The sequence below is a fragment of the Maylandia zebra genome, linkage group LG11 (assembly GCF_041146795.1).
Source record: "Maylandia zebra isolate NMK-2024a linkage group LG11, Mzebra_GT3a, whole genome shotgun sequence".
Taxonomy (NCBI): domain Eukaryota; kingdom Metazoa; phylum Chordata; class Actinopteri; order Cichliformes; family Cichlidae; genus Maylandia; species Maylandia zebra.
Window position 1 is genome coordinate 2240785 of NC_135177.1, and position 26420 is coordinate 2267204.

At 41.9% G+C, this 26420-nt stretch overlaps 3 long non-coding RNA genes across 6 annotated transcripts; 1 reads left to right on the plus strand and 2 right to left on the minus strand.

Moving 5' to 3' along the window:
• Positions 1-15589: 15589 nt before the first annotated feature.
• On the minus strand, positions 15590-16972 carry LOC143420913 (uncharacterized). Its single transcript, XR_013100668.1, has 5 exons — positions 16907-16972; positions 16692-16794; positions 16322-16424; positions 16190-16242; positions 15590-16078 (listed from the first exon to the last, which is right to left on the minus strand). It is a non-coding gene; the product is annotated as an uncharacterized LOC143420913 (long non-coding RNA).
• A 1937-nt stretch (positions 16973-18909) lies between these two features.
• Positions 18910-20567, plus strand: LOC106675115 (uncharacterized). Of its 4 annotated transcripts, XR_003024701.2 has the most exons (7): positions 18910-18931; positions 19343-19414; positions 19523-19611; positions 19724-19826; positions 20164-20266; positions 20346-20398; positions 20510-20567. It is a non-coding gene; the product is annotated as an uncharacterized LOC106675115 (long non-coding RNA). The 4 variants fall into 4 exon arrangements; XR_013100736.1 differs by having other exon boundaries at positions 19343-19611; XR_013100737.1 differs by lacking the exon at positions 18910-18931 and having other exon boundaries at positions 19275-19414.
• Positions 20568-22550: 1983 nt separating this feature from the next.
• LOC143421020 (uncharacterized) lies at positions 22551-25948 on the minus strand. Its single transcript, XR_013100738.1, has 3 exons — positions 25867-25948; positions 23565-24473; positions 22551-22984 (listed from the first exon to the last, which is right to left on the minus strand). It is a non-coding gene; the product is annotated as an uncharacterized LOC143421020 (long non-coding RNA).
• Between the last annotated feature and the right edge of the window lie 472 nt (positions 25949-26420).

Genomic DNA, 26420 nt, shown 5'->3' on the forward strand with positions numbered 1-26420 from the left:
CAGAAATGGGTCTATTATGGTATGTTATAATGTACACGGTATGAAGTATGTTGTGAATATTCTATAACTATAAGTATGTACAGGCTGTAGTGAGTACAAGCTATGTACAGGCTATGAACAGGATATAAATATGAAAAACTATACAGAATATGAAATAAATAACTTTACAGAATCTGGGATATACAGCTATACAGAAATGGGAACTATGCAAGTTGTAAACAGTTGTAGGATTAAAAATTATCGAATGTACAGAATGATTATTTACACAGAGCTATACAGTAGTGCAGTTAAGATAAGTGAGGGTGTAGATAGTTTCTACAGAGGCTATATAAAGTGCTAGTGGTTGTGAGTGGTGGTTCACTCCATGTTATTATTGTGTGTTTGAGGGTACAGTTGTCCATTGTGGGTGTGTGTATGTTCAGTCCATGAGTTTAACGTGGGTCAGATGTCAGGAGGCAGAGTTCAGGAGTCTGACAGCTGTGGGGAAGAAGCTGTTCCGGTACCTGGTGGTCTTAGTCCGGAGGCTCCTGTGGCGCCTCCCAGAGGGCAGGAGGGTGAAGAGTCCATGTGATGGGTGACTGGGGTCTTTGATGATTTTCCCAGCCCTTTTCAGACACCGCTTCCTGTAGATGTCTTTTATGGCAGGAAGTGGTGCTCCGGCGATGCGCTGGGCAGTTTTCACGACCCTCTGCAACGCCTTCCGGTCCGAGGCAGAGCAGTTCCCGTACCAGACTGTTATACAGTTGGTCAGGATGCTCTCGATGGTGCAGCGATAGAAGTTCACCAGGATGTCTGAGGACAGGTGGTTCTTCCTCAGAGTCCTCAAGAAGAAGAGGCGCTGGTGAGCCTTCTTGACCAGCTTGGAGCAGTTGGTCGTCCAGGTGAGATCCTCGGAGATGTGGACTCCCAGGAACTTGAAGCTGCTCACACGCTCCACAGCCGTCCCCTTAATGTGGATGGGTGGATGTGGGTCAGCATTCCTCCTGTAGTCCACGATGAGCTCCTTGGTCTTCTCGGTGTTAAGCAGCAGGTTGTTTCTGTCGCACCACTCAGCCAGACGATCCACCTCCTCCCTGTAGGCGGCCTCATCGTTGTCACTGATGAGGCCAATCACCGTGGTGTCATCTGCAAACTTAATGATGGTGTTGGAACCATCAGCAGGTCTGCAGTCGTGGGTGAAGAGGGAGTAGAGGAAAGGGCTCATCACACAGCCTTGTGGTACACCGGTGTTCATTGTGATGGTAGATGAGCAGCGGTTATCCAGCCGGACATGTTGGGGGCGGTTGGTCAGGAAGTCCAGTAACCATTTGCAGATGAGGGAACTGATACCCAGGTCTGTCAGTTTCCTGATGAGTTGTCAGGGGTGGATTGTATTGAATGCTGAACTGAAGTCTATAAACAGCATTCTGGCGTAGGTGTTGTTGTTGTCCAGGTGTGAGACGACAGAGTGCAGTGCGATGGAGACTGCATCCTCTGTGCTCCTGTTCCGGCGGTATGCGAATTGGTGGGGGTCCAGGGTGGGGGGGAGACAGGATTTGAAGTGTGCTAGGACCAGTCGCTCTAAGCACTTAGTGATGATGGGGGTGAGTGCTACTGGGCGGTAATCATTGAGGCAAGATGGGTTGGAGTTTTTGGGTATCGGGACGATGGAGGTGGATTTGAAGCAGGCCGGTACCACAGCGTGGGCCAAGGACAGATTGAATATGTCTGTGAGCACTCCTGCAAGCTCCCCAGAACACGCTCTGAGAACACGCCCGGGGATGCCATCAGGGCCTGCAGCCTTGTGGACATTGATCCTGCTCAGCACCGCTCCTACATCGGTGGGGGAGAGAGTCAGAGGTTGGTGGTCTGGCGTCACGTCTGCTTTGGTTGTGGTTGTGGGGTTCCCTCGCTCAAAACGAGCATAAAAGTTGTTGAGCTCGTTGAGGAAGGAGACATCAGAGGATGCGGGGGAGGGTTTGGTGGTCCTGTAGTCTGTAATGGTCTGGAGTCCTTGCCACATGCGTCGGGGGTTGGAGTTGGAGAAGTGTTCTTCTACCTTCTTTTTGTAATGGCGTTTGGCTTTTTTGATGCCCTTCTTTAGATTAGCCCTGGCTGTGCTGTAGGCGTGTGCATCTCCTGACCTAAAGGCGGTGTTGCGGGCCTTCAGGAGGAGACGAACATCCCGGTTCATCCAAGGCTTCTGGTTGGGGTACATGGTGATCCGTTTCTGGGTGGTGACACTGTCTGTGGTTTTGGAGATGTAATCCAGTACAGATGAGGCGTACTGGTCCAGGTCTGTGTGGGTGAACATATTCCAGTCTGTGTTTTTAAATCTGTCCTGGAGCACTGCGTCTGTCCCCTCTGGCCACACTTTAATTGTCCTCACAGCAGGTTTCACACGTTGGATGAGTGGTGAATACCGAGGTGTGCTTCCTCCTTTTCCCGAATTTAAAGAACTGGTCGCGCTTCGTGACTATCAAAATTTTAAATGAATGTCTTCAAATGTGGATCTCATGTTTCTCAGTGTTAGGTATTTTAGTACCATGGGAGCATTTACTGGATATTGTTTTATAGTGACATTATGCAGGAAAACTCTGTCATTCAATAAGGCCCCTTTGTTTTAGTTATTTTTCTCTTTGACCCAAGAATTGATGTGTGAGAATCACAGGCTGGTACAAGGTTGAAATACCACAGAGATCACTCCCTCAGCTACATTAGTTTCTTAATCTTTTAGGAGACGCCTGTTGAGGCCAGATGGTTTGTTTCAGATTTCACTAATGTAAGAACTCTTTGTTTTGTGCCTTGAAAATATGTCGCTGAGATAATCACAATTGTAGCTGAATTGATAAACTACACAAAGGATGCTTCTTCACCCAAGGGCAGGAAGACGCTGCCTTATCTTGGTCTGTACTGGTTTAAACTGATAATCTGCTGTCTCATGAATTTTACCCTCTATATAAACTGTTATACTTGTGAATAAAGTTGAGTCAATTTGGGAAGACAACCTGAAGCAGTCTCTGTTTTCTTGTTCTCCCAAGCTGCTCCCGAGCTCGTACTAACACGCTGAATGGCATGCTTGAATATTACTTGAGAATATATTTGACTGTGTTACAGACTAAGGGACATTCTCTGCTGATAGACGTCCACGCCTCGAAGGAAGTCGATCCACGGATTAGGCCTTGGAAACCGTTTCCTTCACTCAGAAACAAAAATTAGATAAAAATAAAAAATAAAAAAATCTGGTAATTCTTTGTTTTCAAATTCATCAGGTCCCAATCAACCCAAATAGCAAAGAAAAATAAAAAATACATGCCATGAAGGAGTTCGGGTCTTATTGGGTAATGTTAAAATACTTTTATCATTCAAGTGTTTTCAGTGTGGGGGAAAGTACTCGTGTACTTCCAGTAAAAAGTTCTGTATACAGAAACTTGATGTTTGTATCCAGAGTGTACCTTAAAATGAAAGTCAGTGTGTTTTCTTCGGTTATATGAAACATGGAGTATTTTGGATTGATAGTATCGCTGTGTTGTTGCATAATATTGCTGTAGATGTGTATATGCTTTACATATTTTGAAGTAAGTTGATCTATATTGTTAACATCCTTATAAAATACGATGTGCTGTCTGCCCAGTTTGACCCATTTAGCAGAAGTCAGTCTGTTCATAGCTCATTTTTCATCTATTCTATTTGACTTAAAGCAGTTATGATATGGCATAATGTTCTCACCCAATAAACGAATATTAAAGATATCGGTCTACTCTTTATTCTATCAAAAACGAAGAGCCAATCACAGCTCGTAACAATATTTGTCTCTTTTATATACAATACGTCTGAAAGATACTTGTCTTTGAGATGAAGAGTAAGTGATAGGAAATATAAATAAATGCAACTTGAATCTTTACTGAAGCTAATTATTTGAAACAGAGTTCAAGTTCACAACTGCAAATTTGTAATAAAATACATTTCATTTATTAATATTAATCAAATGGTAAATGGCCTGTATTTATATAGCGCTTTACTAGTCCCTAAGGACCCCAAAGCGCTTTACATATCCATTCACACACACAAACACTGGTGATGGCAGCTACATTGTAGCCACAGCCACCCTGGAGAGCACTGACAGAGGCGAGGCTGCCGGACACTGGCGCCACCGGGCCCTCTGACCACCACCAGTAGGCAACGGGTGAAGTGTCTTGCCCAAGGACACAACGACCGAGACTGTCCAAGCCGGGGCTCGAACCGGCAACCTTCCGATTACAAGGCGAACTCCCAACTCTTGAGCCACGATCGCCCTATCAACAATCAACAATAATCATTAATAATAAATACGTTATTTACCAGTTAATCTTAAAATTACTGTTACTGGATACAGAAATGTAGCCCAACAATCATGTTTTCAGTCTCTCAGCCTCAGATACTCAATAAACTAAAAAACATTTAAGTAAAAAACAAACAAAAACAACAAATTTTCACTTCCATTCCTGTCAAACAATGCCGTATAAAACGTGTCTAGTGGCTAGTATCGTGGCTGCTAGGCAACCTGAGCAGTGGATGAAGATAAGACTGTCACTTCCAGCCTTCGAAGGACCCGGCCTACATAGACCATGAATTGAGACACACCTTGTTTGACAGCAACAGTTAATCATTCCACTTTGTTAACCTTTGTCATAAATGTAGATGCTGAAAAAAGGAGCTGTTATTGCAAAACTGACCTGTTCCAATTTCATTTAAACAGCCCGAGAAGACATTACACATCAGTCACACTCAGCTGCTACTAAATGATAATGCACTGATTCTTCTAAAGCACTTTCATACACGCCTGAAACACTCAAAGTGCTTTATACAACATGCAGCATTTGCCCATTGACACAAGCACTCTCTTCTATGCTTTAAGTCAGCGGTCCCCAACCCCCGGGCCTCGGACCGGTACCGGTCCGTGAGTCGTTTGGTACCGGGCCACGAGAGTTGAGGCTCAGGTGTGAAATGTCTGGTTTTCAGGGTTCTTATTGGTTTTCAGCGTTATTTTGTTATCGTTTTTATCGTTAACTTGGTTTTCCTGGGTCTTTTCACGTGTGTCATGAATAAATCATTTTTTCTGTACCGGTACTAGTTTTATTTTGTTGTATTTATCCGTGACACCTTAAAGGCCGGTACGTGAAAATATTGTCAGGCATAAACTGGTCCGCAGCGCAAAAAAGGTTGGGGACCGCTGCTTTAAGTGCTTTCTCTCTATGGACGGCCAGGAATGACAAAACTAATTAATTATTGACACATTTAATTAATTAATTAATTAATTAATTCGGGCCCTGTGGCTGTGTTCATGAGTTTATTTTATCTGTCATCCTCACGCATCAAAGTCAGGGGGCGGGGTTAACGCTGATGGAGTCAAAGCCATTGCTTTGCCCTGGTGGCCATTCTTTTAGTGGGTGTTTCTCAGTGCCAACAACGGACATGTAGAAACTAACTGAACTGTACTTTGAAATACCCTGTTTGTGTGTCACCAAAAACGCTTTGAATATTCTTTTAGCTGAGAATGTAGTGGTTTATCTTCAGATTTCTGGTGGGTTTGTCAAGATAGAGCCTGTTTGCAAAAGTGCTTCGATGATTTCAGAGATGTCTGCCCAGCCCAGTCTCACTGTGAAGTGTGTGATAGACCCGCTTGAGCTGTTATATCACCGACAAAACGCAGGTCCCGGTACACAGCTGCCATAACCCCTGTTGAGCAATGGGTGTGTCCGAATTCAGGGGAAGGATGTTCCGAAGGACGCATTTTGAGGCAATGATGTCCCAGCGACGCGACGAAGGCTGTCCGAATTCAAAAAGTGCTCAAAATGTGGCGACAAATGCGTCCTACTTTTCCCCAAATTTTAAGGATGGGTCCGATGTATCCTCCGTGTCTTACCATATCCCAGGATTCATTGCGGGCCACACAGGAGATTGTTTTCTGAAAACGATGGTGGTGAACCGGGAAAACACTTTCAAATGTAAGTATATGAAAATCTGGCCGTACAAAAGTTAAATTGTCATAGCGCTTGTGTTGTTAAGCTTTGGGCAGCTGCATAGACATTTTTGTTTTTAATTCAAATAACCCTAAACTAGCTTGCAGCGTCCAGACGGTGTTCCTCTGGTGTTCTTTTGGATTTAGGGATTAACATAGTTGCCATGGTTTCCTTTCTTCTCTTATTCGTTGTGTGTGATCAGGACAATTCTGGAGAAGATGGGCCTGCAGGGGAAGTCACCCCCTTGCAGTCCAGAAGACGTGGGATAACTTTTAAAAATACAAAGTACGTATGTGTGTTATCAAGAAGCTGATTCTTAAGAACACAAGTTAATAAATGTGCAATTACTGAGAGTTGTTGTGGTGTTTTTATTTGCCTGCTGCCATTTTTTATTTCCTCTGCCTTTAGGATTGCAAGTATCCAGGCTCAGGAGAGGGGGTCAGTGGGAAGCCCACTGCTGCTACTTGGCCCTGGTTTGCCCACATGGATGAGGTGATAGGACAGAGACCTTCCATTAAGCCTCCTGTCCTAATGTCCTCTCTCCCGGAGGGCACCCCAGGGCCAAGCGCAGCAGTGGGTGACCAAAACGACAGCGACGACGAAGAGGATCAGCCACCTACGACAGGGAGGAAGAGGAAAAGAGATGATGAGCTGCTAGACTTCATCAGAGAGGACATGAGGCAGCAAAGAGAGGCTGAGGAGAGGAGAGCAGGGAGAGGATGGACAGACTGTTTTCACTTCTAGAAAGATCAGTTCCCAAATGAGTTATGCATTGAAAAATGTATTTGTTTGAATATATTTGTAACATTGTTATGTGTTGCATTTAATTTAATTTAGAGGATCATCATTTAGCCTGGAGAAATAGTTTGCTGCTTTATAAGAAAGCCCTCCGCAAAGCCAGAACATCTTACTATTCATCACTGATTGAAGAAAATAAGAACAACCCCAGGTTTCTCTTCAGCTCTGTAGCCAGGCTGACAAACAGTCAGAGCTCTGTTGAGCCAACCATCCCTTTAACGTTAACTAGTAATGACTTCATGAACTTCTTCACAAATAAAGTTTTTATCATTAGAGAAAAAATGACCAGTAATCATCCCACAGATGTAATATTATCTACAGCTACTCTTAGTACCATTGATGTTAAGTTAGACTCTTTTTCTCCAATTGATCTTTCTGAGTTAACTTCAATAACTTCACCAGTGTGTGAATGTGAGAGTGAATGAATAGTGGCATTGTAAAGCGCTTTGGGTGCCTTGAAAAGCGCTATATCAATCCAATCCATTATTATTATTATAATAATTACTTCCTCCAAACCATCAACGTGTCTTTTAGACCCCATTCCTACAAAACTGCTCAAAGAAGTCCTGCCATTAATTAATGCTTCGATCTTAAATATGATCAACCTATCTCTAATGATCGGCTATGTACCACAGGCCTTCAAGCTGGCTGTAGTTAAACCTTTACTCAAAAAGCATCTCTAGACCCAGCAGTCTTAGCTAATTATAGGCCAATCTCCAACCTTCCTTTATATCAAACATCCTTGAAAGATAAATGAGGGAGGATTCAAGCGCAGGCAGTCGTGAGGGTGTGAAGGTGTTTTATTGAGCACGAAATAAATATGGACAAACAGCAAACGGAGCACGAACTAAACTAGACTGGAAAACAACTAAACTACAAAGCACAAACCTGAATGAGAACGAGCAGAGGAGAATGACGATGGACATCAGGAGAACACACGGGTGAGACATGGTAGATACACAGACGGACCAGCAACTACAATGACGGAGGACACGACTTAAATACACACAGAGAAACACGGGAATTACACACAGGTGGTGGACACAGGTGGGAATAATCAACAAGACGAGACAGAGGTAAAACTGAACACACTCACATGAGACGCAGACCTTCACAATAAAACATCACACTAAGACGCCGGCTCGACATAAAGAGACAGAAAATGACACATGAAACTAAACCCACATCTTAAACCCAAATAAACAGAAACATGGAACTCCAATAATAAACATCATCATTAACACAACAAGAGAACAAGAAAACAATCCCTGATGCAAACTTAAATCAAAACATAATAAACTCAAAATACTGGGTCCAACGGACCCAGAACCGTGACAAGTAGTTGTCAAACAGCTAACAGATCATCTGCAGAGGCTTATTTGAAGAGTTTCAGTCAGGTTTCAGAGCTCATCACAGCACAGAAACAGCTTTAGTGAAGGTTACAAATGATCTTCTTATGGCCTCTGACAGTGGACTCATCTCTGTGCTTGTCCTGCTAGACCTCAGTGCAGCGTTCGATACTGTCGACCATAATATCCTATTAGAGCGATTAGAACATGCTGTAGGTATTACAGGTACTGCACTGCAGTGGTTTGTATCATATCTATCTAATAGACTCCAGTTTGTGCATTTAAATGGAGAGTCCTCTTCACACACTGAGGTTAATTATGGAGTTCCACAGGGTTCAGTGCTAGGACCAATTCTGTTTACATTATACATGCTTCCCTTAGGCAGCATCATTAGAAGACATAGCATACATTTACACTGCTATGCAGATGACACCCAGCTCTATCTGTCCATGAAGCCAGATAACACACACCAATTAGTTAAACTGCAGGAATGTCTTAAAGACATAAAGACCTGGATGGCCGCTAACTTTCTGCTTCTTAATTCAGATCAAACTGAGGTTATTGTACTCGGCCCTGAAAAGCTTAGAAATATGGTATCTAAGCAGATTCTTACTCTGGATGACATTACCTTGGCCTCCAGTAACACTGTGAGGAACCTTGGAGTCATTTTTGACCAGGACATGTCCTTCAACGCACATATTAAACAAATATGTAAGACTGCGTTCTTCCATTTGTGCAACATCTCTAAAGTTAGAAATATCCTGTCTCAGAGTGATGCTGAAAAACTAGTTCATGCATTTATTACTTCCAGGCTGGACGACTGTAATTCATTATTATCAGGAAGTCCTAAAAACTCCCTGAAAAGCCTTCAGCTGATCCAAAATGCTGCAGCAAGAGTCCTGACAGGGACTAGAAAGAGAGAGCAGATTTCTCCTGTTTTGGCTTCCTGTTAAATCCAGAATTCAAAATCCTGCTCCTCACATACAAGGTCTTAAATAATCAGGCCCCATCTTATCTTAATGACCTTGTAGTACCATATCACCCTATTAGAGCACTCCGCTCTCGCTCTGCAGGCCTACTTGTTGTTCCTAGAGTATTTAAAAGTAGAATGGGAGGCAGAGCCTTCAGTTTTCAGGCCCCTCTTCTGTGGAACCAGCTTCCAGTTTGGATTCAGGAGACAGACACTATCTCTACTTTCAAGATTAGGCTTCAAACTTTCCTTTTTGCTAAAGCATATAGTTAGGGCTGGACCAGGTGACCCTGAATCCTCCCTTAGTTATGCTGCAATAGACATAGGCTGCCGGGGATTCCCATGATGCATTGAGTTTTTCCTTTCTCAGTCACTATGTCTTAATGGACGATCTGATATCCTCGTGTTGGCGTTGTTCCCACATCATCATAATTAATGTTGTTCCAGGGTCCACATTACAAGTAACCAATCACCTTCTTGTGACGTCATACTTTTGCGACTTCGAAAAATACCCGCCTTAAAAAAACAAATGTTCTTCGAGAAACCGCCTTTTGTCCGCCGATCCAGCAATTTCAATTCCTCTCAAGATACTTTTCTTTAATAAACGGTAAGCATAATACATATGTTTTCCTTGAAATGGATAGCTGTTTGTTTGCTAGTGATAGGCTACTTGTGAACCAGTGTTCTCCAGACAGAGAATTGCGTGTCAATGTATTATGATTTATTATGAAAGTACAGGTGAATATAGCTGTCATAACAATGTCAGGCAAAATTGCAGTAGCTTCCCTGATCATTTTACAAACATAAGTCAAGAGAATTTGAACTAAAAGGCCTAACGTAGAATTTGTCCCAGGGACATCGTGTAAATGTTGTCCCTGGGACATCGTGTAAATGTTGTCCCTGGGACATCGTGTAAATGTTGTCCCTGGGACATCGTTTAAATGTCTGGATGATCTAATTGAAACTTTTTTTCAGATTTTTCCACCGCCTGAAATACCAGTTTTTATCTGGCTACAAGAATAGGCGTCTGGATGATCTGATTGAAGTGCTCCTAGGGAAGGCCGACGACTACTTCTCAGTCATAAAAAGCCTGCAAGATGTGGGCCGCATGAAAAACAGGTTTGCTGACACCTTGTCTCAAGTTTCAGACTCTGCTTCAAGACTGATGGAAAGTGGTTGGGCTCTTAAAATTACAGTCAAGAACAGCCATGGAGTTAATGCATATCAAGTCCCATCTGAGTCTAGAGAAGACATGGTGTATGATGTCTGCCCTGTTGAGTCCTACTGCAACTGTACATATGGCTTACGAGGACTTCTTTGCAAGCATCTAGTGTTACTTGCAAAATTAGCAGAGGTTGACAATGACATCTACCCAAACATGGAAACAGACATTTCTACCTTGGCAAGTAGTGGCCACTGGTAGTGGCCACACAGTGGCCCACCACCATCATCAAGTTTGCTGACGACACCGTCGTGGTGGGCCTGATCTCTGATAACAACGAGACGGCCTACCTGAAGGAGATTAGGAATCTGGAGAACTGGTGCCAGAGGAACAACCTCCTTCTAAACGTCAGTAAGACAAAGGAGCTGATAGTGGACTTCAGCACTAAGCAGGAGAGGAACTACCAGACCCCCGTCATCAACGAGTGCCCAGTGGAGAGAGTGGACAGCTTCAAATACCTCGGAGTTCACATCACGCAGGACCTGTCATGGTCCTGTCACATCAACACCGTGGTGAAAAAGGCCCGACAGCGTCTCTACCACCTCAGACGCTTGAGAGACTTCCAACTGCCCTCCAAGGTGCTCAGGAACTTTTACTCGTGCACCATAGAGAGCATCCTGGCGGGAAACATCTTAACCTGGTTCGGGAACAGCACCATGCAGGACAGACGAGCTCTACAGAGGGTTGTGCGGTCAGCTGAGCGCACCATCCGCTCCGAGCTCCCTGACCTGCACTCAATCTACAGCAGGCGGTGCTGGACCAAGGCCAGGAAGATCGTGAAGGACCTCAGCCATCCCAACAACAGACTGTTCTCTCTGCTGAGGTCAGGAAAGCGATTCCACTCCCTGAAGACCAACACAGAGAGACTGAGGAGGAGCTTCTTCCCGCAGGCGATACGGTCTCTCAATCACACCACCACACAGTACTGACCCACACATATGGTTCTTACACACACACTGGACTTTCTGGACTTTGGTTTTGCACAACACTGGTCACTATATTCTTCATTTCCAGTTAATACTTGTACAGCTGCTGTTATTGTGTATATATTTATTTATATTTCTTCATACATTCTTATATAGTTCTATATTGTGTATTGTGTATTTTGTTGTACAGTTATTTTATTTTCAACTTTAATTTATATATTTATCTTTATCTTATTCTTCCCAGTTAAATTTACCCTTCATTCTAATTTGTGTTGTACAGTTATTTCATTTTTAACCTTAATTTATATTTTATTCCTTCCTAGTTAAATTTACCCTTTTTAATTTTTCATATTTATTTCCTATCTTATTCATAGCCTTTTCCTTTTTTGTTCTCTTTAGGTCACGAGCAGTTGTCCAAGCATTTCACTACATATCGTACTGTGTATGACTGTGTACGTGACAAATAAAAAATTTGAATTTGAATTTGAAGAATTGCAGTGAAAGAAAGGCATTACTTTGTACACTGTGAGGACTTGAAAGTGATAAAAATGCCAAGTTTGTTTGGAAATCTGTGGTTTTTTGCATCGGCTGAAACACTTCAGTGCACTTGTTGTACGTTCTCTCACTATAACACATGTGCTTGCCTGAAGGTGGCTTGTAGCCATTTTAAACAAATGAAAAACTCTCTGAAAAGTCCTCTATCAACTTTGGATGACACTCCTGTAGTTGAAAGCACAGACAAAAAATGCACAGAAGGTGCAGTTGGAAAACTAAATGCTGTTTTAGACACAGTTAAACAGTGGGCATTCATTCCAGAGGGCATTACTGCAATGATAGATGAACTGCATACAAATGTCTTAAAAACAAAACAAGTAGGCAAAAGTATATGCCAGTACGAAATAAAGACGACAGATAATGCACGCAAAATTAGGCCATTGCATTCTAGCAAGAAACGTTCGGCCAGCATCGACATTCCAACAGTCTGAAAATGAATGTGAACAGTCGATAACCACTGAAAGAGAGACATCCTCTGGAGAAAATGAAAACCTTTTGGAATACAAAACAAAAAAGAGAAGAGTTAAAGCTAAGTATATGCACAAGTAGACTTTTGTGTGACATTTCAAAGGGACTGCATCCATTACTTCTGTTTATTGAAACTAAAGCTGTCTTAACTTTCTGCCAAGGAACAGATGAAAAGAAATTGTTTGCTCTCTCAAGCAGTTGTTATTTATGTGTGTTATTCATTACTTTGGCTTGGTTGCTGTTTTTGATACAAACTCATCTGTGCCCATTGTAATATTTTCATATGTTACTATTTTTATATTGCTATGTATTATAAATAAAGGATTAAATCACAAATCAAATCAAATCACTTTTATTGTCACATCACATGTGCAGGTACATTGGTACAGCACATGTGAGTGAAATTCTTGTGTGCGAGCTTCACAAGCAACAGAGTTGTGCAAAATACAATAATGTAAACAAGCAAAATACAAGAATGGCTACATCTGAAACTAATAAATATATGTACAATATATAATAGTATATGCATTTCTGGATGTGTATACCAAATATTTTTCTACGTGTGTGTGTGTGTGTGTGTGTGTGTGTGTGTGTGTGTGTGTGTGTGTACACATATTTTACAAATTAAATAGAGTAAACAATAAATAAAATATATAAAAATATACAGAGTGAGACATGTGCAAAACAGTGGCATTACTGTACAGTATGGAGTGCATAATGTTAAAGTTCCAGTAGTGAAGCTGAGGTGTCTATGACGTGTTCTGCAGTCTGATGGCCTGATGGAAGAAGCTGTCTCTCAGTCTGCTGGTACGGGACCGGATGCTGCAGAACCTCCTTCCTGATGGAAGCAGTCTGAACAGTTTATGGCTGGGGTGACTGGAGTCCTTGATGATCCTCCCCGCTTTCCTCAGGCAGCGCTTCCTGTAGATGTCTTGGAGGGAGGGAAGCTCACCTCCAATTATCCGTTCAGAGCACCGCACTACTCGCTGGAGAGCTTTGCAGTTGTAGGCGGTGCTGTTGCCATACCAGGTGGTGATGCATCCAGTGAGGATGCTCTCAATGGCACAGTGATAGAAGGTCCTGAGGATGCGGGGGCTCATGCCGAATCTTTTCAGTCTCCTGAGAAAGAAGAGGCGCTGCTGCGCCTTCTTCACTGTTTTGTTTGTGTGTACTGACCACGTAAGATCCTCAGCCAGGTGTACGCCAAGGAAACAGAAGCTGCTCACTCTCTCCACAGCAGCGCCGTTGATGGTGATGGGGGTGTGTACTTCTCTGCACCTCCGGAAGTCCACTATCAACTCCTTTGTCTTTGCGACGTTGAGGGTGAGATGGTTGTCTTGACACCAGTGGGTCAGGGCGCTGACCTCCTCCCTGTAAGCCCTCTCATCACCGTTGGTGATAAGACCCACCACTGTAGTGTCGTCCGCAAACTTCACAATGATGTTGGAGTTGTTAGTGGCTGTGCAGTCGTAGGTGTAGAGTGAGTACAGGAGAGGGCTCAGTACACACCCCTGTGGAGCACCAGTGTTCAGTGTGATGGGGGATGAGGTGATGCTGCCCAGTCTGACCACCTGGCGTCTGTCAGACAGGAAGCTAAGGATCCAGCTGCAGAGGGAGCTGCTCAGTCCTAGATCCTGCAGTTTCCTGTCCAGCTTCGAGGGAACGATGGTATTGAATGCTGAGCTGTAATCTACAAACAGCATTCTCACATACGTGTCTCTCTTCTCCAGGTGTGACAGGGCAGTGTGTAGTGTCAGGGCTATGGCATCATCAGTGGACCTGTTGTGGCGGTATGCGAACTGTAGAGGGTCCAGTGAGTCGGGTAGTGCAGAGCAGATGAAGTCCCTGACCAGCTTCTCGAAGCATTTGCTTACGATGGGGGTCAGGGCTACAGGTCGCCAGTCGTTCAATGAGAAGATGGTGGAGGATTTGGGTACAGGGACGATGGTGGCCATTTTGAAGCAGGCTGGGACTACAGACAGAGAGAGGGAAAGGTTGAAGATGTGTGTGAACACTCCAGCCAGCTGAGCCGCGCATGACTTGAGGACGCGGCCGGGAATCCCGTCCGGACCAGTAGCTTTGCGTGCGTTCACCTTCCTGAAGCACCTCCGCACATCCTCCTCAGACACAGTGTGCGCACTGACGTCATCCGCGGTGCGCACACTGTCCGGTCTCATGGTGTTCGCTGTGTCGAATCTAGCGTAGAATACGTTTAGATCCTCACACAAATACGGGGAAATGACAAATAATACCAAAAAAGATACAACTTTCATATTGTTTTACTAACTTACTTTGTCATATCAGCACTTGAATGGTCGATGCCTTTACAGACCATGTCTCATGTGACATCGCAGGCCAATCTTCCGGCAAACCCGAGGGCTAGCTCCCCAGCCTCCTCTTCACTCAGAACACTAAACACTGTTACTTTAGTTTTGGCCTTCTTAGGCCTGTCAAGAATCATTGTGGGCAGTTTGGCTTTGCGGCCCTAAAAAAGAAAAAGTGCAAACACCAAAAGAGCAGAGAGAGACACACACGCACAAACAAAGTTAAATGCTTTTGTTTACATGGTGTAATTGTGTATATGTTGCAGCAAATGCACAATTTCCAGCCACATTGTCACTTCATTGATACGAGTAACCCGGATTTATTTCAGGTGACATCAAAATCACGAAATGTATACCTACCCCAATCAAACCTCTGAAAACATGAACTGACATGTTCTCTGCGTTGATTCTGCGCTTGATCTCGTCTTCTGTTATTGTGTAGGTTTTCTTTTTTGAGCTTGGTACAGATAAGCGACCATGCACTCTGTAAACTGTACTAGTTCCTTCTGAATCAGTTTGGAATTCTGTATCTGCATCGATCCTGTCAACATCAGCAGCAGCAGCATTATCTGTACTCAGACTTGTGCCGTATACTTTCTTTTTCTTTGTCTTCAGTCTGTGTACCTTCATCTCTTTCCGTCTGTGTACCTTCATCTCTTTCAGTCTGTGTACCTTCATCTCTTTCCGTCTGTGTACCTTCATCTCTTTCAGTCTGTGTACCTTCATCTCTTTCAGTCTGTGTACCTTCATCTCTTTCAGTCTGTGTACCTTCATCTCTTTCAGTCTGTGTGCCTTCATCTCTTTCAGTCTGTGTACCTTCATCTCTTTCAGTCTGTGTGCCTTCATCTCTTTCAGTCTGTGTACCTTCATCTCTTTCAGTCTGTGTACCTTCATCTCTTTCAGTCTGTGTACCTTCATCTCTTTCAGTCTGTGTACCTTCATCTCTTTCAGTCTGTGTGCCTTCATCTCTTTCAGTCTGTGTACCTTCATCTCTGACTGTCAGTCCTCCTATCTCACTGTTACTTGTCGGTTTGCTGCAGATGTTCTCTCCCTTAGGAACTTTTCCTTTGTCATTCGCTGCCTGATGCTTTCCCTGATGACATTCTTCACTGGCTACTTCTATTGCTCCTCCTGTATAGTCACCTACTATGCTGCACAACTCCTTTCCCTCTGCTGTGCTGCACTGTGCTGTTACATAACGAAGAATGATATAAACAGCACTATATCAATTTAATTGTGAAGAGAAATCCCCACAATACGACACAGTTATGTCTAAAATAGTTTTGTGTAAAAACTGGATCTTGAAACGTCCACTTTAATTACACAGTCCTGGTGTGCAAAGGCAAAATTACGAAATTTTTTTCACTTTAAACATTTTTGGACATTGTTTAGTTATATTGTGACTTACTCTCACAGAAGATACAGATGCCACAAACAGACTTTGAACAACATGTGCTTGTATGCACCACATTTCTGGCACTGCACCTGTGAATTAAAAAAAAGAAAAAAAAGAAGAAGAAATAAACAAACAAAAAACAAATGAACAAAGTCCATTAAATAAACAATCTATATGGCTAAGGACATGTCATAGTGTACCCGGTCTTTGGCTGCAATCACACACCAGCACTGACTGCACTTCCTAGTTCGATCTGCAAAATATAATTTGTTTAAGTACAAGTTACATTTTCCAATGTTAGAGAAAAAGAAGGCGGCTAATTTTATCTTTACCTATTGAGGAAAATAAGTAGTGGCAAAGTCGGGACCTGAGCTTTGTGATTTCAGTGTTGTACTCCTCCACTTGTGTTTTACCCTCAATGAGAGATTGGGCAAACTAATAATTGACGAAGAAGAAAAAAAAAAAAAAAAAGAACAAAAAGAATTAGATTAACAAAGAAATGTTTGTTTGTTTTTACCCCCCCCCCCCCCCCCCCGAGAAAAAAAAAAAAAAACAGAGCAACCAAAGCAAAGCATTACTGCTGAAATGGTTCAATCTACAAAAAAAATTGAGATTTTACCATCCTGCCTCTAAGGCTTTAAAAACTGAATAGGCAAAAATGTAAACATTACTTATATAGGTTAAAGCTATAGTTTTCAGTACCATTATGACATGCACTCCACATGAGTTCCCATCCTGTTGATGTGGGTGGCTCACATGTGACAAGGTCCACTCTCCAGCGCAGCCTCTTGCTGAAGCAAATGAGCTGAGAGATCGCAGTTATTACAAATAAAAAGCATATAGAGAAATCAATAACCACGTTCGGTAATGATTTCAATTAAATTAAATATGTTATGTTAAATATGTTAATTAATTACCTCCAGTTTTTCAACACCGCACTTTTTCTGACCTCCGACTCGCCAAATGAATTCATATAGACTATGGTCCTCTAGGGTATGTCACAAAATTGTTTTGTAAAAAGATGGATATGGTAGGCTTGGGCCTTGAGCTTTCCTAATGAGGGACACTGAAAAGTATCATGCACTAGAGAGAGTGCAAAATCTGTGCAACTTACAAACAAGGTCCAGTGGCTGCCGTTTTCCAGACAGGCTCCAATCAATTTCTCATACATCTGAAAGATGTTTTTCTGGAAATAAAAAGAATGTGACAAGTATGTTTTTCTGTCAAGAATGACACTGCAAAACTGCAAAAGCTTGTCAGGTGAGACTTGTAATTAATTCTGCAGATACACAAACATATAGAAAGTGTCATTTTTGGTTTACATTAATTAATTTCTATAGTGTGTACAAAACAAATCAAGACCACAGACTCAACACGCACCACTCAATTTTTGGTGTTCTTTATCAGTTGGCCAAGACAGAAATGTTTTAATCTGTGTGCATTGCTTTTGAACAAGTCTTTACACAGAAAAGGTTTCAGAAAGGTGTTTTTCAGGTTCTTCTGACAAGGCTTCAATTTTGGAAAATGCTGTTTGTTTATAGTGGCAACTTATAAACCCTTTGTGATAAGAACATAGTTACCACAGTCCAAGTCATACCTTCAAAAAGTATGCACTTTGTTACACGATGTCCCAGGAACGACATTTACACGATGTCCCAGGAACGACATTTACGCAATGTCCCAGGAACGACATTTACACGATGTCCCAGGGACGACATTTACGCGATGTCCCAGGAACGACATTTACGCGATGTCCCAGGAACGACATTTACACGATGGCCCAGGAACGACATTTACGCGATGGAACGGGACGATCTGATTTCCTCGTGTCAGCCTGTCCGCCGAATTTGAAGTCAATTTAGGATACTTTCCTTTAATAAACGGTAAGCATTATACATATGTTCCTCACTTGGCTTGCTGTTTGTTTGCTAGCGATAGGCTACTTGACGACAGCATTAGCTAACCAGTGTTCTCTAGACCAGCGTTCCCCAACTTTTTTGGTGTTTCGTGGCCCGGGGGTTGGGTCAGGCAAAATTGCAGTAGCTTCCCTGATCATTTTACAAACATAAGTGAAGAGAATCTGGACTAAAAGGCCTAGACTTATGGTTGTGTGCTGAATCTATGAATCAAACTATCACCTGGAAACATAATTAACTGGTCCATAGCTGTGAAACTGGACATGAGTTCTTGATTCTATGGAGATTAACAGTAATCCAGAAATTTACAAATTTGTCCTGGTACATCGCGTAAATGTTGTCCCAGGGACATCATGTAGAATTTGCCCTGGGACATCGTGTAGATGTTGTCCCTGGGACATCGTGTAAATGTTGTCCCTGGGACATCGTGTAAATGTTGTCCCTGGGACATCATGTAGAATTTGCCCTGGGACATCGTGTAGATGTTGTCCCTGGGACATCGTGTAAATGTTGTCCCTGGGACATCGTGTAAATGTTGTCCCTGGGACATCGTGTAGATGTTGTCCCTGGGACATCGTGTAAATGTTGTCCCTGGGACATTGTGTAGAATTTGCCCTGGGACATCATGTAGATGTTGTCCCTGGGACATCGTGTAAATGTTGTCCCTGGGACATCATGTAGAATTTGCCCTGGGACATCGTGTAGATGTTGTCCCTGGGACATCGTGTAAATGTTGTCCCTGGGACATCGTTTAAATGTTGTCCCTGGGACATCGTGTAATTGTTGTCCCTGGGACATCGTGTAAATGTTGTCCCTGGGACATTGTGTAATTGTTGTCCCTGGGACATCGTGTAGATGTTGTCCCTGGGACATCGTGTAGATGTTGTCCCTGGGACATCGCGTAAATGTCGTCCCTGGGACATCGTGTAAATGTCGTTCCTGGGACATTGCGTAAATGTCGTTCCTGGGACATCGTGTAAATGTCGTTCCTGGGACATCGTGTAACAAAGTGCATACTTTTTGAAGGTATGACTTGGACTGTGGTAACTATGTTCTTATCACAAAGGGTTTATAAGTTGCCACTATAAACAAACAGCATTTTCCAAAATTGAAGCCTTGTCAGAAGAACCTGAAAAATACCTTTCTGAAACCTTTTCTGTGTAAAGACTTGCTCAAAAGCAATGCACACAGATTAAAACATTTCTGTCTTGGCCAACTGATAAAGAACACCAAAAATTGAGTGGTGCGTGTTGAGTCTGTGGTCTTGATTTGTTTTGTACACACTATAGAAATTAATTAATGTAAACCAAAAATGACACTTTCTATATGTTTGTGTATCTGCAGAATTAATCACAAGTCTCACCTGACAAGCTTTTGCAGTTTTGCAGTGTCATTCTTGACAGAAAAACATACTTGTCACATTCTTTTTATTTCCAGAAAAACATCTTTCAGATGTATGAGAAATTGATTGGAGCCTGTCTGGAAAACGGCAGCCACTGGACCTTGTTTGTAAGTTGCACAGATTTTGCACTCTCTCTAGTGCATGATACTTTTCAGTGTCCCTCATTAGGAAAGCTCAAGGCCCAAGCCTACCATATCCATCTTTTTACAAAACAGTTTTGTGACATACCCTAGAGGACCATAGTCTATATGAATTCATTTGGCGAGTCGGAGGTCAGAAAAAGTGCGGTGTTGAAAAACTGGAGGTAATTAATTAACATATTTAACATAACATATTTAATTTAATTGAAATCATTACCGAACGTGGTTATTGATTTCTCTATATGCTTTTTATTTGTAATAACTGCGATCTCTCAGCTCATTTGCTTCAGCAAGAGGCTGCGCTGGAGAGTGGACCTTGTCACATGTGAGCCACCCACATCAACAGGATGGGAACTCATGTGGAGTGCATGTCATAATGGTACTGAAAACTATAGCTTTAACCTATATAAGTAATGTTTACATTTTTGCCTATTCAGTTTTTAAAGCCTTAGAGGCAGGATGGTAAAATCTCAATTTTTTTTGTAGATTGAACCATTTCAGCAGTAATGCTTTGCTTTGGTTGCTCTGTTTTTTTTTTTTTTTTTCCTCGGGGGGGTTAAAAACAAACAAACATTTCTTTGTTAATCTAATTCTTTTTGTTCTTTTTTTTTTTTTTTTTCCTCGGGGGGGGGGGTAAAAACAAACAAACGTTTCTTTGTTAATCTAATTCTTTTTGTTCTTTTTTTTTTTTTTTTTTTTTCTTCGTCAATTATTAGTTTGCCCAATCTCTCATTGAGGGTAAAACACAAGTGGAGGAGTACAACACTGAAATCACAAAGCTCAGGTCCCGACTTTGCCACTACTTATTTTCCTCAATAGGTAAAGATAAAATTAGCCGCCTTCTTTTTCTCTAACATTGGAAAATGTAACTTGTACTTAAACAAATTATATTTTGCAGATCGAACTAGGAAGTGCAGTCAGTGCTGGTGTGTGATTGCAGCCAAAGACCGGGTACACTATGACATGTCCTTAGCCATATAGATTGTTTATTTAATGGACTTTGTTCATTTGTTTTTTGTTTGTTTATTTCTTCTTCTTTTTTTTCTTTTTTTTAATTCACAGGTGCAGTGCCAGAAATGTGGTGCATACAAGCACATGTTGTTCAAAGTCTGTTTGTGGCATCTGTATCTTCTGTGAGAGTAAGTCACAATATAACTAAACAATGTCCAAAAATGTTTAAAGTGAAAAAAATTTCGTAATTTTGCCTTTGCACACCCGGACTGTGTAATTAAAGTGGACGTTTCAAGATCCAGTTTTTACACAAAACTATTTTAGACATAACTGTGTCGTATTGTGGGGATTTCCCAACACAATTAAATTGATATAGTGCTGTTTATATCATTCTTCGTTATGTAACAGCACAGTGCAGCACAGCAGAGGGAAAGGAGTTGTGCAGCATAGTAGGTGGCTATACAGGAGGAGCAATAGAAGTAGCCAGTGAAGAATGTCATCAGGGAAAGCATCAGGCAGCGAATGACAAAGGAAAAGTTCCTAAGGGAGAGAACATCTGCAGCAAACCGACAAGTAACAGTGAGATAGGAGGACTGACAGTCAGAGATGAAGGCACACAGACTGAAAGAGATGAAGGTACACAGACTGAAAGAGATGAAGGCACACAGACTGAAAGAGATGAAGGTACACAGACTGAAAGAGATGAAGGCACACAGACTGAAAGAGATGAAGGTACACAGACTGAAAGAGATGAAGGTACACAGACTGAAAGAGATGAAGGCACACAGACTGAAAGAGATGAAGGTACACAGACTGAAAGAGATGAAGGTACACAGACGGAAAGAGATGAAGGTACACAGACTGAAAGAGATGAAGGTACACAGACTGAAAGAGATGAAGGTACACAGACTGAAGACAAAGAAAAAGAAAGTATACGGCACAAGTCTGAGTACAGATAATGCTGCTGCTGCTGATGTTGACAGGATCGATGCAGATGCAGAATTCCAAACTGATTCAGAAGGAACTAGTACAGTTTACAGAGTGCATGGTCGCTTATCTGTACCAAGCTCAAAAAAGAAAACCTACACAATAACAGAAGACGAGATCAAGCGCAGAATCAACGCAGAGAACATGTCAGTTCATGTTTTCAGAGGTTTGATTGGGGTAGGTATACATTTCGTGATTTTGATGTCACCTGAAATAAATCCGGGTTACTCGTATCAATGAAGTGACAATGTGGCTGGAAATTGTGCATTTGCTGCAACATATACACAATTACACCATGTAAACAAAAGCATTTAACTTTGTGCGCGTGTGTGTGTCTCTCTCTGCTCTTTTGGTGTTTGCACTTTTTCTTTTTTAGGGCCGTAAAGCCAAACTGCCCGCAATGATTCTTGACAGGCCTAAGAAGGCCAAAACTAAAGTAACAGTGTTTAGTGTTCTGAGTGAAGAGGAGGCTGGGGAGCTAGCCCTCGGGTTTGCCGGAAGATTGGCCTGCGATGTCACAACAGACATGGTCTGTAAAGGCATCGACCATTCAAGTGCTGATATGACAAAGTAAGTTAGTAAAACAATATGAAAGTTGTATCTTTTTTGGTATTATTTGTCATTTCCCCGTATTTGGGTTATTGGTGTAACATTGTTAATCTTACTTTCTAATAACAGACAGACTCTTCTCAAAATCCAACACAACCTTAAACATGAGCTGACTGATTCCTCAACCTTCAGTTTGCTGGCACACACCTTTGGCCCCGCTGCACTGGATTCTGTCATTTCATTCCTGTGTGAAAAACTTGATCTTGTTTCTTAAATAATGAAACCTTTTGTTTGTTCTGTAAATCAGAATCTTGAAAATTGTTCATTGTTGTTCTAAGTTTGTGTTAACTATTTGGCAAAAATGATTGGTTCCTAATCCAAACAGCATAATGACTGTTCTAACACATATCTTAAAAATGCTACAAAGAAAGAAAATTATCACATATGTTTCAATATGAATGTAATTGTGTCACACTCGGTTTGTAGTAGCTTTCCTGTTTTATTTTGAGTTTTGGTATGTTTACACTGTTATTTTTATTTCCCGTGTGTTCATCTTCCCTTATTAGTTTTACTGTATTTAATTAGTCTGATTTAATAACTTATAATTATTGGAGAGAGAGACAGAGGAGCAGCTGTACAAAAAGCATAAAAGAAAGCTGACGTCCAAAAATAACTTTGTCACTCACTGGACAAGAGGACCTGTGCATTACAGAAATCAACCAGGCAAACATATTTTTAAATGTCAAAAAGAGCTTTGGGAAGCAGCCACCAGAAGATGAGTGCACTGTGGTCTTAAATGGATGGACATAGTCACTCAACATTTTATCCCTTTATATTCATTAACCTGAGTAGGTGAATATCACAATGAGGCAAATCATAACAACAGGACCCTGTTGTAAAAATGTGTTTCAGGTGCATCTTAGACAACGTGAAAAGAAAACAATGTGGTTTACCTGCAAGACATGGTACCAGCATAGAAGGATAGCTGACTCTGGAAAAACCTTCTGCAAAGCATTTATTTCCGCAAAGTCTTTGTCAACCATAAATGCTCTACAGAAAAAAAGAAAACACTAAATGAGATTAAACAGTATGAAAATGTTTTTGCTATCTCAAAGCACCACTTCAATGCCAAATTAAACATTTCAACTCACAAGTAGATATATCTTTTATTGCTCAATGTTCCATTTGCCAGAACTGAACTGGGAAAGAGGGCTTTTACTTATGCTGCCCCTTTCACATGGAACATGATGCAAAAAGACTGGAAGATAGCAGATCTTATTTCATTAAATGCTTTTAAGTCCAGATTGAGAGAGCCAGAGAAAAATGTTTTTAAAATGTAATTGTTATTTATAATATGTATGTAACTTTGTAATTTCAACGTGTTGTCGCCTCTTGGCCAGGACTCCCTTGCAAAAGAGGTTTTTAATCTCAATGGGACTTTTCCTGGTTAAATAAAGGTTAATAATAATAAATATAAAATACTGCATACAGCCTATAGGAATAGCTTTAACAACTGGAAAGGAAAGTTTTTTGCAGCCCATGCTGCAGCTATAGCATTAGATTCTGGCATGTTATAACTTTTTTGAAAAGGAATTATTTCAAAATTAATAGCTGTCAATGTATTATTTACCTCGGGGAAGTTGGGAAATGCTCACAAACTATTCCAAGAACAGTTTCCAGGGTTTTCTGACTTTCGTTGCTGACAATAGCATAGGCCACAGGGACTCCATGCCCATGATCATCTCTTACAACAAGTGTGAATAAGGGAAATGAATACTGGTTAACGCAGTGCGTGGTGTCAACAAATACTAACTGTTTTGCATAGTTCTCCATGTTTGATTTCATTACAGGTGTCTGCAAAACAATCATTAGTTCTTGGTCAGATGTGTATGGTTGATAGAAGAGAACATGTTCTTGATGTTTTCCATTAAGTAAGGTATGTACACATTGACTGTCTCCACAGTTAAAGTGCTTCTTCCTCATCATGCAGGTTCTAACACTGTCAATGTCACGTGGTGTGACAAAATGCTCTCTGTTGTGAAGATCTCTGTGTCCATGTTCTTTGGCCCATTTATGACATTCAGTTAGTAGATGGCTGGCTTAGTTCCAAGGGAAAGCAGTTCCTCAATCTTCCTCCTCAAATCACTGGAAATATTGTTGAAATGTGCGTCTTTTGGGTCCGAAGGATCATGCCCATCATGCTTATCATATGTACGCTGCACGATGACTGTGTGGTCTTTCCAACATTTGAGTACTTTAAATGAAACATAGGCCTTACAGCCCACTGCTCTGTAGCTGTTTCGACTTTTTTCCCCAGCTCTGATGCAGTTGAATTTGTAATAGTCTCTTTTCCTGTCTTTACCTGAGGCAACATTTAAACATTTATAATGTCCATGAAGGGTTAATGAGTTCAATTTTTCTAACACAACACTGAATGGGTCCTCCTGGCATTGTGACACATGCACACAAAGTTGTGTGTCTTTTCCAGTTCTTTTTTTTTCGTCATTCAGAACACTTCTTCTAATTATGTCGTCCATTTCTGGTGGAAAAATAACGAAGGTTTAATTAGTCAATATTCATTAATTCATTTTAACTTGTTTTGGTTTTTTTTGCAATACAATGTAAATATTAAATATAATATTAAAAAATATATATATATAAAATAATATAAAACAAACAGGGGCTAAAAGAAGCTAAACTTTCATATGGTATGTCTCTGGCAACTTTAACATGATGTCCCAGGGACAACATCTACACGATGTCCCAGGGCAACTTCTACATGATGTTCCAGGGACAACATTTACGCGATGTCCCAGGGACGACATTTACGCGATGTCCCAGGGACGACATTTACGCGATGTCCCAGGGACGACATTTACACGATGTCCCAGGGACGACATTTACGCGATGTCCCAGGGACGACATTTACGCGATGTCCCAGGAACGACATTTACGCGATGTCCCAGGAACGACATTTACGCGATGTCCCAGGGACGACATTTACGCGATGTCCCAGGGACGACATTTACGAGATGTCCCTGGGACGACATTTACGCGATGTCCCAGGGACGACATTTACGCGATGTCCCAGGGACGACATTTACGCGATGTCCCAGGGACGACATTTACACGATGTCCCAGGAACGACATTTACGCGATGTCCCAGGGACGACATTTACGCGATGTCCCAGGAACGACATTTACGCGATGTCCCAGGGACGACATTTACGCGATGTCCCAGGGACGACATTTACGAGATGTCCCTGGGACGACATTTACGCGATGTCCCAGGGACGACATTTACGCGATGTCCCAGGGACGACACTTACGAGATGTCCCAGGGACGACATTTACGCGATGTCCCAGGGACGACATTTACGCGATGTCCCAGGGACAACATTTACGCGATGTCCCAGGAACGACATTTACACGATGTCCCAGGAACGACATTTACGCGATGTCCCAGGGACGACATTTACGCGATGTCCCAGGGACGACATTTACGCGATGTCCCAGGGACGACACTTACGAGATGTCCCAGGGACGACATTTACGCGATGTCCCAGGGACGACATTTACGCGATGTCCCAGGGACAACATTTACACGATGTCCCAGGGACAAATTTGTAAATTTCTGGATTACTGTTAATCTCCATAGAATCAAGAACTCATGTCCAGTTTCACAGCTATGGACCAGTTAATTATGTTCCCAGGTGATAGTTTGATTCATAGATTCAGCACACAACCATTAGTCTAGGCCTTTTAGTTCAAATTCTCTTGACTTATGTTTGCCTGACCCAACCCCCGGGCCACGAAACACCAAAAAAGTATGGGAACACTGGTCTAGAGAACACTGGTTAGCTAATGCTGTCGTCAAGTATCACTAGTAAACAAACAGCAAGCCAAGTGAGGAACATATGTATAATGCTTACCGTTTATTAAAGAAAAGTATCCTAAAAGGACTTCAAATTCGGCGGACAGGCGGCGGTTTCTCGCAATGAAGCGGGCGCGCTGGATTGACAGACAGAGGCGGGTATTTCGAAGTCGCAGAAGTATGACGTCACAAGAAGGTGATTGGTCACTTGCAATGTTGAACCTGGAACAACATTAATTATGATGATGTGGAAACAACGGCAACACAAGGATATCAGATCGTCCGGGTTGCAGTTGCTGTTGCAGGCCTTGCAGTTAGAAGAGTAGTTTGTCTTCTACTGGATGATTTAGCAGCCACTGATCTACCAACACGTGTCTTCACCCAAGTAGGTAGACACGTGTTGGCAGGTTTATTTGAACAGTGAGAGACAGAACAATAACCAAAAAAATCCAGAAAAATGCATTTAGAAAAAGTTATAAATTAATTTCCATTTGAAACAAGTATTTGAGCCTTTTAATATTAGTTATTTATTTATTTATTTTCTCTGACTATTTCATGATTTCTGGAGGGCAGTGCTTAACTAGCACATGCTACAGTTTTCTCTGTTCACAG